At 37.9% G+C, this 17,138-nt stretch overlaps 1 protein-coding gene across 3 annotated transcripts in view; it reads right to left on the bottom strand.

Annotated features, from left to right (window-relative positions):
• LOC127430573 (probable voltage-dependent N-type calcium channel subunit alpha-1B) overlaps nt 1-17,138 on the bottom strand; it is a 192,544-nt gene that overhangs the window by 134,236 nt on the left and 41,170 nt on the right. The window lies entirely within an intron of this gene.

Genomic DNA, 17,138 nt, shown 5'->3' with positions numbered 1-17,138 from the left:
GCAAAAACATAACAAAAGTAATCTTAAAGGGATTGTTCACCCAAAATTGAAAATTCTGTCATCTTCTCCTCATGTTGTTTCCAAACCTGTATGACTTTTCTTATGACTCATTTGAGTTATTTTGCAGAATGTCCTGGCAGCTCTTTTCCATATAATGAAAGTGAATGGGTATGGATGCTGTTGAGCTCTAAAATGACAACAAAGCACCCGAAAAAGTATTATAAATGTAGTGCAATTGACTCGTGTGCTATATTCCAAATCTTCTGAAGCTATACAGTAGCTTTTTGTGAGAATTAGACAGAAGTTTGAGTTGTTTTCACTGAAAATGTTTCACTCTGTTGTACCTCTTAAATCTAATTCGTGTTCACATACATTCAAATATGATACGTCCAGACAAGTTGCCCCAGGTCATTGGTTCTTGAATGCCTCGAGACCAGTAACGTCAAAACCGGTGTGACACATCATATTTGAATTTTCGCAAACATGAATGAAATTGAGTTTCAGTGAATGAGAACACCACATTTATGGTACTTAAATCATTTTTGGAGCTCGACAGACCAGTTCCCATTCACTTTCACTTCATAGACAAGAGCAACACGGATATTCTGCTAAAATCCTCCTTTTGCATTCCACAGAAGAAAGAAAAATCATACAGGTTTGGAACAACAGTCAGAAAATAATGACAGAATGTTCATGTTTGGCTGCACTATTCCTTTAAACACATCAATGCTTTTATCCATCACTAAATGGCTGACAGAAGTGTTGGAATATCCTCAGAGGCCTCTTAAGCTGCTGTTTGTTTCCACTGTAGAAAAAGACAGCCCAAACAGCAGGCCGCAGAAACGTCTCAGCAGAGATGTCTTTCCAGCACTTCGGCACCGGCTGCCACTACAATCTACCATGTGAAACGAATTGCTGCGAAATAAATGGCAAACTAAAAGTGTGTTACGTGATCATTCACTCCTGTTATCCTCTTCACCTTCCATTACTGCAAAAAATGGCTTTAATTAACACTGGCCCTTTAATGCGTCCCCTGAGTCAACTCTACTAACTGTGTGTGGAGAAAAAACGCATAAAGAAAAGACTCATCTCTCCCCTCCACCTTGTTTTTCTCTCTCCATCCATTAGTCACATCCAACTTGTATGAAAGGAACAACAACAAAAGGAGACAAACATGGCAGCCAAAACTGGAATAAACTGGACGTAGAGGACACGGCAATGTCACATATGAAGAAAGGACCGTCACTGGGTCTTGACCCTCATGCTTCAGTCAGTCCATTAGCCTTGTGAATAATGAAGTGTTTGGATGCACAGAAACATCAAGCCTGGCTTATATGTCCGGAGTTAATCCGGTTACACTGTTAGTCATGACCATGAAGCAGCCTGGTTAAAACATTAAGATCTAGCTACATTTACATTAGGCACCAAAAGTCTGATACCACATTAGAAATCTGGGATTCACAATCTCTAGGTAATAGAAAGAAAGAAAGAAAGAAAGAAAGAAAGAAATATATACACTAATAAAACACTTGAATAATCATATTAAGATATACTGGTGGTGGCTGAGGAGAGTCCCCTGTTCTCTATTTAAAAGTGCTTTGAGTGTAGTGTCAGAAAAGCGATTTAAGTGTAAAATTCATTCAAATATGTAAATAATAGTGTTGTTTATCTTCATCAAAGCAAGTAATATTTCCGTTTCAAATGTTTAATCGTATAACATAACATCAAAATGAAAATAGTATGTTATGACTCCAGCACCAGTCATGATCACACACAGGCGATGTCCAGGTAAGCTCAAATTGGGAGATTCATCCGCCAGAAGAGCAGTGCCAGAACACGACTGACGTAATGTATTCTTCCGCAAATTGCTTGCAATTTTAACTTTCAACCACAGATGTCTCTTGAGAGCACACAGTTACGTAGTGCAACTTTAAGATTCTTTAATATTTCTAGGGGCCTATTTTCACTTGGACACTTCATGCTTTTTCACTGATCGGATAGCTATACGTTCATGAAAAGACCAGGTGCAAAAGCCCTCCAAAATGCATTCAAGACAAATTGCAATCCGATAGCTCAGACCACTTCAGGATGTGGTTTGAGATGCATTACATTCGTAAATTTTACTCCACCCAAACAGCGCTATGTCAGCATAGGGAAACACGAAATACAACAGCTTCTAGCGATTATTTGGAGAGGGCTCACGTTGCGCAGTAAATTATAACAAATTAAGACACGGATGCACGTTGTAGGAAAGACAGAACTTTTTTTCTTTTATTTATTTGACGCAGATGTATTTCTGCCGAAACGCATACCCAAAAGTAAGAGCTTATAACTCTAAAAAAAAAATAAAAAAAAATAAATACAAATAGCAAAGAACATCAATTGCATGGTATACATTTTTAGAAAACCTTTCAAAATGTAATGAAATATATTTGGATCCTGCTCAGAGACTCTTATGCTACAATACTGCTAACAAAACACAAAATATGAGCAATAAAAAATACACTTTTCAGTTATTATTCAGTTTGACATTATACCTTTTAGACAGGAAGTGGATGGATGGTCAAAAAATTTACTTCGTTCTCCAACATGTCATCTATACCATGAAAAAATAAATTTGTTGATAGGACAAAGCAATCCAAAGTTATTGCACATGGAAACATGCTTCTCAAGGTGGACTTTTATTTACCAAAGTGTCCAAAACAATTCTCCAAACCATAATTAATGTGTTTTATTGAACATTAAAACATAATAACTGAAAACTATGAATGCAAAAAAATAAAAAATAAAAAAATAAAATAAAAAAATAAAATACTTAAACTAGTCCAAAATGATACATTTCAGCGCACTTTGGCTTCTTTTTCCTTAACTTATTCAATCACTCCAAAAATGTGCGTCGAGTTCCCTCTTGTGCGCAGTCTATGTATGTGCACTCTGGTTCTATTATTGACCCCACGCTGAACACGTAACACGTGGATTGCCCAAATATGGAATCTGACACCCTCTTGAGATCCAGTGAGAATGATCTGACACATCTATGATGTGAAGTTTTGTGTTACAGTGAGATGCTCCCAGAGAACACCGTTGCTATAGTGATCGCCATCAGCTAACCAGGGTAGCTCTCAGGACACTCTTTGAGTTAAACCTATGGATTTAAAAATCGTATGACGTCAAGTGAAGGCTTGTTTGATTCAGGATCGCCAGCTGTAAGTTGTGATATATCATTTTCTTTACGATGTGTATTGTTCATGAAGCACTAAACCAAAAATGTGACGGAAAGGCTGTTTATCTTTTTTGATGAATTAATGTGGATTTCACATGCTAATACTTACTGTGGTTTGGTCTCTGAATGAAACAGATTTGCTTGTTATATTCTACTAATCATGATCTTTCCAAAGATATATAACACATGGTTCTGTGATCTCTTTTACTGTTTTTTTTTTATATGATTGTTGTGATCGCAAATTTGCGAATTTGTTTAAATGGATTAGTTCTAATTTATCAACAAATTTAAAAGCCCAGTACCGGGTCGCTCCAGGTTTAAGAGGTTAAAGTCTTAAAGTGGACAGCACTTTAAACAACGGATTTAAGACAAAGGGCCAGAGACAGGGTGGATAAATGCAAAAACCTTTATTAACATTATAAGCAAACCTCAAGGAAATTAGTAAAGTAAAAAAAAAAAAAAATGAATGGCTTGACCCCTCAACTCATTTTTAGCGACACACAGTGGACATTTTACATTATCACGTAATATTATTTTGCAAATATGTCACCATAGTTACAATTTCCATGAGATCAGGCTGGTTCATCTATGTTACATTCATGTGCAAACCCTGAGTGGTTTTAAAAACCCTAAACTCTTAATTGCCCAGTTACAGTGCTAGGCGAAGAGCTGGTATTTTTTGAAAAAAGTCAGTTTGTTCTCTTCTAGCAGGCCCCTAATGACATGAAGCACATTCGTGATGGAGTGAATCTGTGGCCTTGGGGGAGGCTCAGGAAGCGTCATAACCTTATTACAGGCCCCAGTGCTCAGGCAAACAGGAGAGGATGAGAGCAAATTAAAAGGATTGGCTGACCATGTAAGTCTGCAAAGCAATGGCCCATTGCTAAGCTAAGGAACCAAACTGGAGCAGAATATGTGAGCGGTGTGGCATGGGGAGTGGAGTTGCATGATTTTGCCTGGAGCGAAGAGCAATTGTTTTGAAAGTCAGAGTGTCTGTGTTCTCTTTTGGTCCAAGATCGCTACATTACCGCTTCATCGTGTGAATAATACGTTAAAAGTTCATAATATCACGTCAGCAAAAAATTCACCATGTTTTAAAGGTGATGTATGTAATTTTGTTTATGTTAAAATACAATCTCCAATCCCTACTTAATTTGCAGAGACAACTATAAGTAAACTATCCATATGCTGATTTCCCCGAAAAAGTGGCTGTGGCTCTGTGGTGCTATCAAAACAATGCTCTGTTTGTTTGAGCATCCCGAGCAGCCCGACCCAGCAACATTGGCTCAACCAATAACATGAGTTTGGGGTGGGATTATTTGTTTTGTCTCACCAATGGAAAACAGGGGGGCGTGTTCAGGCAATCTGTTTGAAAACAGTCGTTATTTTTGGATGACATGAAGGTGAAGGTCAATTGTTTTGGGGTGAACCATTTATTTAAACATATTTACACTCTAATATCACTATACTTTTAATCTCCAATCTAATGAGAATTAAAACATGCTGCCATTAGAGAGGGCTATACACACAAACATACACTGAATTGGGCAAGCATATGTTCAATTACAGCCAGATCAGCCAGAATCAGGGACGGACGTGTTCCCCCAGCTGTGCTCCTCAGAGCTGTTTTCATTTGGAGCTCAGTTTGTCTGAACACTTAAAAACAGCCACAGAAAAGAAGCTCATGATGTCTAAGAATTTGGATAGGCAACTCCAATCTTTAGAAGGAAATGTTATAAATGTATGCATTCAAAGGAAAAAGCACTTGGTCTGGAATGAAATAAAGAGGCAAAACAAAAAGGTGGCAGCTATACGGTGGCGAGGACAAAAGTTCAACACTGAGACTGAGAAAACACTTTGAGAAAAAGTCACCAAATAAACCCTCAGTCAACAAGACAAGTATACCTCATTATTTGCACTGGCAAGGCAGCTGCGTCCTCTTCCTGCACAGCCATTTACAGAAGCAATCTACACTAAGGCATGAGCAACTGTTTCCTCAAGCTCAAAAATCTGACCGGCAAAATCTGGTCAAGATATGGACAAGCAGAGGCAGACTGGCTTGACATTGAGCACAACCCCCTCCCTAAACAACTTTTCTCCAGGGCCATTTTTGTTCCCAGTCCTGCTGACGAATGTAAATTAAGATCACTTGCTTACATTTTTGATAGCCTGTGTGCACTTTTTAGACCAAATAATCTGATAACAACCATTTACTCCTACATGAATATACTTTATTTGTTCTCTGAAGCACTTTGAGCTTTTTTTTTACTACAGTACAATATGAACACAGAAATTTGCCATGCTGCTTCCAAATGTTTATGTACCCTAAAATTGACCCAATTCTGCTGAATTACTGACAAGTGCCATCCCCTATCAGACATTTTTGCATCAATTCAAACGTGTTTACCCGCTCTTCCTGTGGCACTACTTATAGCGCACTGCAAAACCAATCTCCAAAGCATGGGTTCTGGTCCCATGAAAACAAGTAATCGCATTTACATAAACAATGATGAGTGCGATTTGAAAGTTGCATTTTCACTCTAAAATTACATTTTTACTCCACTGATGATTATGTTTAGGGTTGGAGTTTGGGTTAGGCTGCATAGGTAATAACATATGCATTCCTGTTGACTGTATTACATTATTTACAACTGAAACTACAACTTACTTTTGGAGCCACCTTGTGGACATTTCACTCAGAAACTAGAGCTCGTATGAGCCCATATCAACAACACTTCCAGCTTCTGCCACTGGGGGCAGTGGTTCAAATTTGAGTAGCACAGACCGATTTCAGCAGTAGAACTTTCAGCCTTCTGTCAACGAATTCGCAGTGTGATCAGTCTGGGAGGTAAGTTTTGTTTATTTAAAACTCAATAGAGCATTAACCTTGAAAACCTCATCGGTTTTTCATATCACATTTGCTTTTTATGGCACAATCGGTCAGGTTTAGGTTTAAGCTAGGAGGTAGGTTTTGTTGATTTCAAACTCGATAGAGCATTAAAGGTGATGTAAGCAATTTTTTTCATGGAAAAGTATGCAAAAAAATGTTCCTACTCCCTTAAAGATATTGATGAAATAAGTGTCCTGAGATATCTCACCGGTCTCTGTGACAGCTGTAGACTTTGTAAAGAGCAAGGCCAAACATATGACTCACTCCATCTTCCTGTCAAGCATTTTCATCTTCCTTAACAACAAATGTACACAACAGGTGAATAATACCTGGGAAAATGACATTCACCAAACACTACAAAGCCCAGTCTTTCCACAGAAGTGGAAGATTATTATTCTATATACACTCTTCTATCAGTTTAATTGCCTAAGAAAATCTTAGGAAAATAAATAATCCTGTCTGCTTAGGGCCATTTCCTGTGTGATCCAAAAGATAAATGCATTACTAGGAGTCGGTGATGAGGCCATTCAGTACAAGTTTGCAAAACAGTTAGCGAACAAAATGGCTACCATTTTGCTTTATGGGTGATTACAACGAATATTGCAGGTGAGCTGCATATTTCATAGTACAGTACTTGATGATTCCAGCCAAAATATGCTCGTTTGCAGAATGAATAAAAATGGTTGTTTTTATAACGAACACACATAAGTCTTAAAGTGTAAAACATTGTTAAAAAATCCTCCCCCTGGGTATAATTTCCCAGTTTCCTCTGAATGTGAAAGAACAGAGGCAGCAGAGAGGTTATTTTAAACCCTTGTGCATTCAGGGAGCCTAAATCTTTTTTGAGTTTCCATTTCCATTCCACCTCAATGACCCTCTGCGGTCTCAGGTCAATGATGCATTGACTGCACTGAGAGGCCCCTGAGCCCTACATTTGAGAAAACAAATTTAAGCATAATGTCAAAAATTATTCTCTGAAATGGGCAGATCATTATTTATTTATCAGGATGATAAAGGCAGTCGGAGGAATTTGAGTGGAATAGGCGTCTTGGCAGTTAATGGATACCTCTCCGCCATTCTCAGCTAAAGGGAGAGCAACATGCTCATCAACATGCTGATGGGATGAGGAATTAGAAGCTGTTTGATACAAGTTTGATTGCACTTAGAGACATGGCTGTGGGGAGAGCCGCATACGATGGCTTAGCTTGGCTTAGCTTTTTAATGTGCCATCAATTCTCAGTGGTACCGCTCCAAACCTCACTTGAGAAAATTACTATTATTATTTAATAATTTATACAATAAATTCTTAATTATTGTGCACTGTTTTAGGGTAACTAGATGAGATATTCTTCAACAAATTTATAGCTAATGATAAAGTAATTAGCTTTTCAATTGACCCCGTAAATTGTGTTGACATTCCATCTAGGTTTAATTTGACGGCTGTTAAACAAAAAAAAGAAGAAGAAAAAAAAATAGTGGTCATACATATATACATATATATATATATATATATATATATATATATATATATATATATATATATATATATATGTCGAGGAGGAGGGCGTGGTTGGGCTGTGCACGGCCGGTGCTGAATCAGCTGATCAGCGGGAGAGCGAGATAAAGGGGAGCATGTGCATGTGTGTCTGTGTTCATTTAAGTTTTTTGTTGTTTTAAGTTATTTATATCATTGGGGGCCTGGGTAGCTCAGCGAGTATTGACACTGACTCCCACCCCTGGAGTCGCGAGTTCGAATCCAGGGTGTGCTGAGTGACTCCTGCCAGGTCTCCTAAGCAACCAAATTGGCCCGGTTGCTAGGGAGGGTAGAGTCACATGGGATAACCTCCTCGTGGTCGCAATTAGGGGTTCTTGCTCTCAACGGGGCGCGTGGAAAGTTGTGCGTGGATCGCAGAGAGTAGCATGAGCCTCCCGTGCTGTGAGTCTCCGCGGTGTCATGCACAGCGAGCCAAGTGATAAAATGCACGGATTGACTGTCTCAGAAGCGGAGGCAACTGAGACTTGTCCTCCGCCACCCGGATTGAGGTGAGTAACCACGCCACCATGAGGATCTACTAAGTAGTGGGCATTGGGCATTCCAAAATGGGAGAAATAAAAAACGCATTTATATCATTAAAGTTTATGCTGACTGTTCAGCCGGTTCCCGCCTCCTCCTTGCCCACCTTTACCTGTTACAATATATATATATAGTGCATTCAGAAAGTATTCAGACCCCTTAATCTTTTCATATTTTGTTATGTTGCAGCCTCATGATAAAATGCTTTAAATTATAAAAAAAAAAAATTCACATCAATCTACACTCCATACCCCATAATGACAAAGTAAAAAACAGATTTTTAATAACTTTGCAAATTTATTAAAAAGAAGAAAAAATCACATTGAAATATCACATTGAATATAAATATCGATATCGAACAATATGAAAAAAATACTGTGATAATATTTTTGACCAGATCGCTCAGCCCTAGGTACAACTGAAAATTATTTTCAGTGGTTAATAAAAGCATTCAACCCAGAATATTCCTTTAATTATGAATCATCCAAAAGAAACAGTCGTTTCTCCACTCTATATTAATCGCTAAATGCAAAACTACAATCAGTAATTGTACTTGGAAAAATTCCATTCCATTCCACAGTGAAAATCCAGCATGTTGATTGGACGGCAATATTTCACCTGATCCTTCTTATCTGCAGTGACGTGCACAGACCTTAGCAGGGACTGGGGTGAAAGGATAAAAAAGGGCACTGTTTTTTTTAATGAGCAGTAATTCTAAATAATTAACTAATTTCTTTGCTTTTTGAGTATTTAACCATTTTGTTGTATATGCAGTATATACTGTACATAATTTTTTTTTAAATTTACTCTTTCACAAATAATAGCCTATTCTGTTATATTTCTCACAAAAAGCATCATGGTAATACACTTGTTTATTTATTTATTTTCAGACATGTTCTGTGATAACCCCATGTTTATGACATGTGTTATAGTAAAACAATGGAATTTTTTTTAGTACCTAGGAGTACCATGACAGTATCATGAAATATGAACATGATCAATCATTCAGTACCATGGCATTACCCTGGTAACGTGGTGCACGGTGCGAAGGCGCGATGAGAAAGTGTGCGCGCAAGGCAATCGACTGTGTTCCGCGAATGCTACAGCGTCCTTGAATAACATATAACATGCGAGTAAGGGCAGCCGGTGGAGTTTCTGGTGCCCCCCTAGGGAGTAGGTGCCCTACCCAGACTGTGTAATATGTATATAGGGAGCTGCGGTACTGTGGTAGCCTAATGGTATTTTTCTGAAAGTGATTAGTCTAATGGCATATTAGTTTCAACAAAACCAAACTGGCTTTGGTTGAACCTGGCAGCTCATTCAGTTTATGTCAATATTCTATAAAAGACTAATTTAATTGATATCACTGAATGCAACGCAACCGCTCCCATTATAATTAAGAATTCTGTCTACACTAGTGGTACGCGATGTCGGAAATGCGGTAGCAATCGAGTATTATTCTTTTAATGAACTTACAACACAATACATTGAGTGGACTTTTTATCTGACCTGTTACTCGTCTGAGGTAACGGCACTTCGATGTTCCGGGGCGAATTCAAAATGGCATTTTTTCCTTCCTGCGGGAGGGGATGCCACTCGAAATCTCGTTCAAAACGAAAGTGAGAATGAATCTTTTCTCGGAGGGCCCTACCACAAGACTGTTATTGAAGGGTGCATTCATACAGTAATGCCATATTCCCTTCAGAGTACCCACTTCAAGGGCTCTGCAGATCGGAGTGAGTATAGGGCATAGTGAGGATCATTTGCGATTGGAATCTGCCCCCGATCTGCTGTAGCACGCATTCTTAAAGGCACCACCACTTAATTTTCTTTAATACACCCATGATTTACAAAGAAATCTCATAATAACAGATTATTACTGTTATTTTGAGATTATGATGAGATTTAAATTTAGTTTTATTTTACTATCTTAATTATTAAAATTTCTCCCCTTTTTCTGGACAACCAAAAGGGCTTGTGCCCTGCTGCCTCCATTCTGTGCATGTCAGTGCTTATCTGGGTTAACCACATTCCAAGTTTTATGCTGTTTCTCAGTGTATGCGATCATGCACTACTGGCCGTTTCACAATCGAACAGGCATGTATCACCGGCAGGTGTCAATTCTCAGTGTGATTCCAGCACAAATTGCCCCTGGATGCTGATCCGTGGAGAGTGAATTGAAGTTTGTATGGGGAAGATAAGGAAGTAGTTTTCTTTTGATTGTTACTGATAATGGTGGTGTGTTGTAGGTAGACAGAACAGATCCTCAATCATCACAGCAGACGTGAGTTTTAATGGCTCAAAGCTACAGTAAATGAGGTAGAAAAACACCAGATTCTGCTTGGAAGGCTGTGTTCATTCACACTGCTACCAGCTGCACAGCTTCTCTCCAGCTGCTAGACTCTAACACAGATCACTCTTTTTAACAAACACACGCTATCATCAACACGAATGCCATTAACATTTATCATCTCTCTCATGCACATAAACACATTTGCACATGCTCATTCACTCTAATGTCATGTCAACCATGCCAAACACATTTTACCAATTATCTGTCAATCATTCTTTGAACCATATTCTACACAAGTATGTGGATGTAAAAGTTTCTAGTTATCCAAGCTCAATTTTCACATGTCGTTTCATTTCAAAATGTGTCCGAATGCAATTCATAGTGCAACGCAAGCATGTGTCTCGTACTTGGAACTTTAGCGGGCATTAGTGTAAATTGTCTTCAACTATGGCCTGTTTTATCTACTGTCATAGCAAAGCAACATTTTGAAGAGAATCATGCTGAGGAAGTTAGTTAAACTGTTAATATAATTATAGCTAGCTACCTGAATAATAAAACAACTGGCACGGCCACTGGAAGGACATTTAACTCTATTGCTCCCTTACTTCAACATAATATACAACAGTGTGTAGGAGCAACGTTGTTACTCTATGAACATGTGCTAACCGGACAGCTTTCGCTGTTGCACACTGTCACCATGTTTATATCACTCCCACTGAACGCGTTTACATGTGCATCCTCTTGCAAACGTCTATGGTGGAGAATAGGATGACAGATGCCGCGACTGGGGCACCACTTGGGAGTTGGGGGCACCCCTTCAGCCAGGGGCTCGATAAGCCTGTGCATTAATGCGGGCCTGGGCACACTTGTTCAGAGTTTTCCTGGCCTTACTTTTAAATAAAAACATTATTTATTTCCCATGTATATACTTAAATTATACATCCTTTAATGTCTAAGCTTTATATAATTTTACAGTAAACTAACATAAAACTAATATTGTTTAAAATGCAAAAGAATTTATCCTGTATGAAAATCTTATGTATGGTCATTTGTGCTCATAAAACCTTACATCTGTGGCTTAATGCATATAACATTTCTTCCTGTACCGTGTATGATTTCATTTGTTCCTATTTTTTTCTGACACACATACAAACACATACATAGGCACATCTTAGAGCAGCTTTTCTCTGTACCTTAGTCTTCTTAATCTCTGTGAGTGTCTATTCTCTGGAGCAACTGGACCTGAAAGAACTCATCATCTCTGGCCAAAGGCACATAATGCAGTGGGTCAAAGTTGCCAGGTAATTAACACACACACACACACACACACGCGCACACACTTTTGCTCACACACACAGATGGGTGTGGTTTGGTTACCACAACCAAACATTCATGATTGGGAGGGACTAGTAAGGTCACAAAATATCGATACATTGATTATTGATTGGCACGTTTTTTTCTCGATATGTTTATGAGGTATCAATATATTAACATTAGTCATCTTTTAAATTAGGAGCCTAACTTGTGTGCTTTCCAATTCACTGTCAGAATGATTGACCATTTAATGTAGTGTGGTGTAATAGCTTTGGGAGACCACAAGGAGGTGATATAACATTTACTGTACTTAATACAGAAGCCGATCACACATCAGATGAGAAGTGCTGCTGGTAGGACAAGGCACAGGTTTCACACACAGGACTCATTGCGGTACAGGTGGCAGCCCAAAGTTGTGAATCTAGTCACAATACACATTAAAAGTTATGAAGTTTTTGTACTTCTTCAAGAATGAACAAAGTAACTTCATTTTGAGTTTGCATTTTAGTGTATGAAACTGGTGTAACTGCGCAAACTGAATGATTACAAATGGCAACATTTATTAAGCAATTTCTCTGTATGTAGCCTTGAATAGGTATCATTCAAGCACTCAAACAACAAAAAGACATACTTGTAACTGAAAATACATTGTTTAGGCTATATGAATGTAGCACAGTGTGGGACAAAAGTTGTAAGGAGCGGTGCGAGCGTGAGACAAATGTTGCGAGGCACGGTGCAAAGTGAAAGTGCGAGCGTGAGGCGATCGTCTGTGTTCTGCGACTGCAGACTACAGTTCCTTTAATAACATATAATGTGTGAGTAAGGGCAGCCGGTGGAGTATCTGGTGGCCCCCTAGGGAGTTCGTGCCCTACGCAGACTGCGTATTATGTATACACTACCGTTCAAAAGTTTAGGGTCATTTACTCATACTTTATTTATTTATTTTTTTCACATTTTAGAATAATAGTTAAGTCATCACAACTATGGAATAATAGAAATGGAAATATGGGAATTATGTTGTGACTTAAAAAATCCAAAATAAATCAAAACTGTTTTATATTTTAGCATCTTCAAAGTAGTCACCCTTTGCCTAGAATTTGCAGAAATGTACTCTTGACATTTTCTCAACCAACTTCTTGAGGTATCACCCTGGGATGCTTTTTAAACAGTATTTAAAGAGTTCCCATCTATGTGTTGGGCACTTAGTGGCTGCTTTATTATTTGGTCCAAGTCATCCATTTTTTAAACGTTTTTTTTTTTTTTTTTTAAATAGAATTTTAGTTTTGTAATGAAATAAATTAATATGTTGGCACAATTATATTTTTGTCTACAAAACTAATTTCAAACATTTAAGCATACGCCTTCAAATCAAAAGGTTTTTAAGATCATGAGAAACATTTTTGTCAAGTGTTTCAAAACTTTTGAACGGTACTGTACATATACATGTATATATACACACAGTATATATACACAGTATATATACACTGATCAGCCACAACATTAAAATCGCCTGCCTAATATTGTGTATGTCTCCCTCGTGCCACCAAAACAGCGCCGACCCTCATCTCAGAATAGCATTCTGAGATGCTATTTTTCTCACCACAATTGTAGAGCAGTTATCTGAGTTACCGTAAACTTTGTCAGTTCGAACCAGTCTGGCCATTCTCGATTGAACTCTCTCATCAACAAGGCATTTCCGTCCACAGAACTGCCGCTCACTGGATGTTTTTTTGTTTTTGGCACCATTCAGAGTAAATTCTAGAGAGTGTTGTGTGTGAAAATCCCAGGAGATCAGCAGTTACAGAAATACTCAAACCAGCCCATCTGGCATCAACAATCATGCCACAGTCCAAATCACTGAGATTTTTCCCCCATTCTGATTGTTGATGTGAAAATTAACTGAAGCTCCTGACCCGTATCTGCATGATTCTGTGTACTGCACTGCTGCCACACGATTGGCTGATTAAATAATTACATGGATGATTGTTTATGCCAGACGAGCCGGTTTGAGTATTTCTGTAACTGCTGATCTCCTGGGATTTTCACACACAACAGTCTGTGGTACCGAAACTGATATTGAGAACCGTGAAATTACACTGGTATATATATATATATGTACTGTATATATATATATATATATATATATATATATATATATATATATATTTATAAATACGGTACAAAAAATACAAAAATGAAGTACAAAAAATGAAATACGGAAATGAAATACGGTAGAAGCTAATATTCAAATGAAAATTAAAACAGGGCACTAACCTACCTGTACCAACAGAACATTAGCCTACCCATATGCTTCAACATACATCACCTTAATACATGCTTATTTCATTCACAGCATTTTATGCATTTAACAAATGCTTAAATCACTCAAAGTATTTTTCTTATTTTTAACCAGACTTTAAGGACATGTATAATAGTATAAACAATAAAATTCTCATTAAACATGTTCACTTAATTGGAAAATACTCTGGACTATAAATAATTAAATGAGATATGATTAATTCTAAATTTATGTGCCCAGTCCTTGCATGTGCACAAAACATGGTCAAACTCCACACATGCAATCCATATGCATCCTTCAAAAATGATCCATACAAAACACTCAATTTTAACAAAACTCATATTTAAAGCAATTTATAATGTAAAATTTGATATTTACCCAAGGATTCTCAACCGATGAACAAAACCGGGAGCTATCTTGCACAATTTATGTTCTCTTGTCTCTAAAACGAGAGAGTGCCGAAAAGCAGATGTTGCAAAACTCTGGTTCTAAAAGGGGCCACATCCAATTGGAAAAATTCAAAAAATTATATTGGAAAAACCAATACAGTACATGCCTCTGGCATGTACTGTATCTGAGGAAAGCTATACTTATTTTGTACCTTCAGGTGATGGGTGTGAATTTTAAATTCTGAAAATGTTAAACCTTTGCACACTAGGCTGATCTTGGCCTTGCTCTGCTGTCACTAATCCAATTTTTTTGACAATTATTAGATTGCACAGAGCTGTCTGAGATCTGCTGCATAGGATCATTTAAGATGATGCCACTCCAAATTCTTTAAACAATATCACATATTTTCCCTTCAGGCATAAATGTAGCATTACGATACCAAACAGGCCGACAGCCTTACAGCCAGTAAACAAAGGCTAAGCATCTCTCTGTCACCACAGAAATGAATACATAGATGCTGCATTCAGCTGATCTGGATATATCAACAAGGAGAACTGTTTAAATGAGGAGATGGAGGAGATGCCTCAGGGCTACTTTGTGTGGAACCAGTTAATAATATGTTAAATTTACTGCCTGGCTGCTAATCTACTAAGTGTTTGCCATTACTACATATTCATTTTACTTTCTTTGAAATAATCTGCACTGCTAATTCGAATTCACCAAGACCAGGAATGTGTGTTAAAATAAATGGTAAATTTTGATTTCACGTTTACTTTAATGTCAAAATATTACTCTCTGTCCCCAGAAAACACCATGGACTGAATAATAATTCAGGTTATGGGTACCATTAGCCTTCAATTCACTGTCTATGATGAAAGGTAGCTGGAGGGAGACGCTTTTTGTTTTAATGTTATAGTTGAAACCACTGAGCTGTCTTTAAAAGCAGTATAAAATCCCCGAAAGCCACCACAAAAAATAAAAACCCAGAAACAAGAGAGTACATTTGAGAAAGATGAGTTTAAGAGATAAAACTTGAGCAGACTGTGTCACAAATTAAACCTCTATGCGAGTGGTTTAATTTATTTACATAAGAGCATGCGGTGGATGGAAGGCTCTAATTAACTTTTCTGGAACAGCGATAAGACAAAAGTAGACACAGGGACTGAACAGGATGAAAATCATATCCAACAGCATAAAGGAGCAGTCACATAGGCTATGCTCACCAAGTCAGTGTTTGGGATTGTCAACAGTATTAACTTATAGGTGTAATTTAATGCAACAGCTAACAGTAGAGGCTCAAAAACTGTACGAATAATAACCAAAATATGTCACCTGTAACACCTGTAAGTAAAAAACAAAGATTCGCCTAACACCAGGAATACTTACCACAACTGACTTTATTTAGAACTCTAAAACAAGACTAACAGTATTCTGCTGCTGTGTGAATGTAGCCATAGACAGTGGCTCAAAGCAACTGACACAGGTGGCAGACAGAGAATTGCACACAATCCACCATGTTTCAGTAAAAACAAGGCAAATGGAGGAAAAATGAGTTTCAGTCATTCTCACATTTGGACGAATCAATGTAGCCCGAGCCGTGACAGCCAGCACACTGATTTCCATGAATTGCTTCTTCAGACTTTCAGAAAACCCCTTTCTATGTTCCTAGCTGTGCGCTGATGTCACATCATGTTGCATGTGTTTGACTGTCTTGATTTGTGAAAGGAGGGAAAATTAGCTTACTGTAGGTTACTGTTTAATGGCTTGGGAAATAGGTATGAAAGTAAAGTCAGGTTTAAAATTGAAGCATTCGTTTGGGGTCTGCTGGGGTAAGAACTGCACAGCCATAGCACTACATCTCATTCGTTTGTGTGAACGTGTAGTATATGTTTATGTCTGCTCTGGCTGGCAGAAGACAGTAACTACAGACTCACAATTTTCACATTTCATATTTTGGGGATTTGTCACAGTAAGAGTGCATGCGCATGTGTATTTGTGTGTTTGAATGTGTGAGTGAGTGATAGTGGCGAAACATAAACCACACTGGAAACAGCCCATTCTTTGTCACCATAGAAACAAGAAGGAAACATGACAATGACTCCATCAGGCTTATTGGAGCACAGCAGCAGAGGGACGGAGAGGAAACGGGGGGATGAGAAAGAGGGCACGATAGATGAATCATATGCTGACTTTCATTTTGAAAATGGCACATAAAAATATGGCACTTTTTCTAAGGCAATAATGATGCACCTCTTTGGCAGGATTATTATTAGTACACAAGTGTACAAGGTTCTTTAACAGAGAGAGAGACAAAGAGAGAGAGAGAGAGAGAGGAATGTTTCAGTACAAGTTAAGCTCACTGGACAGCATTTGTAGCATAATGTTGATAACCACAAAAACATATTTTTGTCTCATTCCCTGGTTTATTTAAAAAAGCAAATATTACAGTTACAGTGAGGCACTTACAATGGTAGTGAATGGGCCAGCCCATAAACATTCAAATACCATTTATTTTCAAAAGTATAGCTACAAGACATATACATTACATATGTTAACATTATTTTAGTGTGATAAAATCTCTGTTCTACATGATTTATTGCTGCCTTCTTGACGTTTGCCAATATTCAGTAATAAGGTATACCGTGATAATTAACA

This window comes from Myxocyprinus asiaticus, chromosome 40 (assembly GCF_019703515.2).
Source record: "Myxocyprinus asiaticus isolate MX2 ecotype Aquarium Trade chromosome 40, UBuf_Myxa_2, whole genome shotgun sequence".
Classification (NCBI taxonomy): domain Eukaryota; kingdom Metazoa; phylum Chordata; class Actinopteri; order Cypriniformes; family Catostomidae; genus Myxocyprinus; species Myxocyprinus asiaticus.
This window is presented reverse-complemented; position numbering and strand designations above follow the sequence as displayed.